The sequence below is a fragment of the Chrysochloris asiatica genome, unplaced genomic scaffold, assembly GCF_000296735.1.
Source record: "Chrysochloris asiatica unplaced genomic scaffold, ChrAsi1.0 scaffold00092, whole genome shotgun sequence".
In the NCBI taxonomy this organism is placed as follows: domain Eukaryota; kingdom Metazoa; phylum Chordata; class Mammalia; order Afrosoricida; family Chrysochloridae; genus Chrysochloris; species Chrysochloris asiatica.
Window position 1 is genome coordinate 3,051,836 of NW_006408610.1, and position 1,325 is coordinate 3,053,160.

The following is a 1,325-nucleotide window of genomic DNA, read 5'->3' on the forward strand; positions in this document are numbered from 1 at the left end:
CACACACAAACACACAAACACTCACACACACTCACACACACACACTCACTCTCACACACACACACACACACAAACACACACACACACTCACACACACACACTCACTCTCACACACACACACACACAAACACACACACACACTCACACACACACACAAACACACACCCACACCACTTTTCTCACTCAAGGACAGAATAGCAGCATTGACATTCTCTTTATACCCTAATAAGGAGCCCTAGTAGTGCTATGAGTTAGGCACTGGGCTGCTAACCACAAGGTCGGCAGTTCAAGCCCACCAGCTGCTCTGAGAAATTTGAGGCTGCCTCTTCCCATCAAAATTCAATGTAAGAAGTACTGAAATGGGAGAGACAGTGAGAAAAGCCACCTGGCTTGGTGCCCATCACACAGTCCTGGTCCACACACCACATGGCAGTTCTCCAGGATGCTAAAAAAAGCACACTGGAAAACAATACAGACAAGACATTGCTGCTAAATGCTGTCCAGTTTCAACTAATAGTGACCCTGTAGAAGGGTTCCAAGGCACAGCTGGTGGATTTGAACTGCTGACCTTGTAGTTAGCAGTCAAGTGCTTATCCTACAGCACCACACCAGGACTCCCACCAGGGACATTGTTAAGTTCTGACTCACAACAATCCCTTTTAGGGTTTTCCAGGAGCAGCTGATGCGTTTGAACTGCTGACCTTGAAGTTCAAAGTCCAGTGCTGATCCCACAGCACCACACCATTGCATCAGAGGCATTGTTGTTGTTGTTGTGTGCCATGGAGTCGGTTCCGACTCATAGCGACACTGTACAGGGTTTCCGAGGCCGTAAATCTTTACGGGAGCAGAAAGCCTCATCTTTCTCCCACGGAATAGCTGGTAGTTTCGAACTGCTGACCATGAGATTAGCAGCCTGATTCGTAACCACTACGCTACCAGAGCTCCTGCATCAGGGACATTAGGGCAGAGGAAAAGAAACACTGGATTTACTGATATTCTTTTGTTAGGGATTGAAAGGAAAATGTGTAAGAATCCTAAAATCTCTCTCTACTGGTAAAGCAATCCAGTTTGGAAATAGGGTTTCTTTGTTATGTGAATTAGCCCTTTATCTGTGTAGGGTAATCTCTTGACTGCTGCTTCCTTGAGTGTTGATAGTTGATTCAAGAAGAATGAAGTCCTTGACAACGTCAATCTCTTCTCCATTGATAAGAATGCTGCTTATTGGTCCAGAAGTGAGGATTTTTGTTTTCTTTACATTGAGATGTAATCCATACAGAAGGCTGTGCTCTTTGATCTTCATCAGTAAATAATTTAAGTCCTCTTCA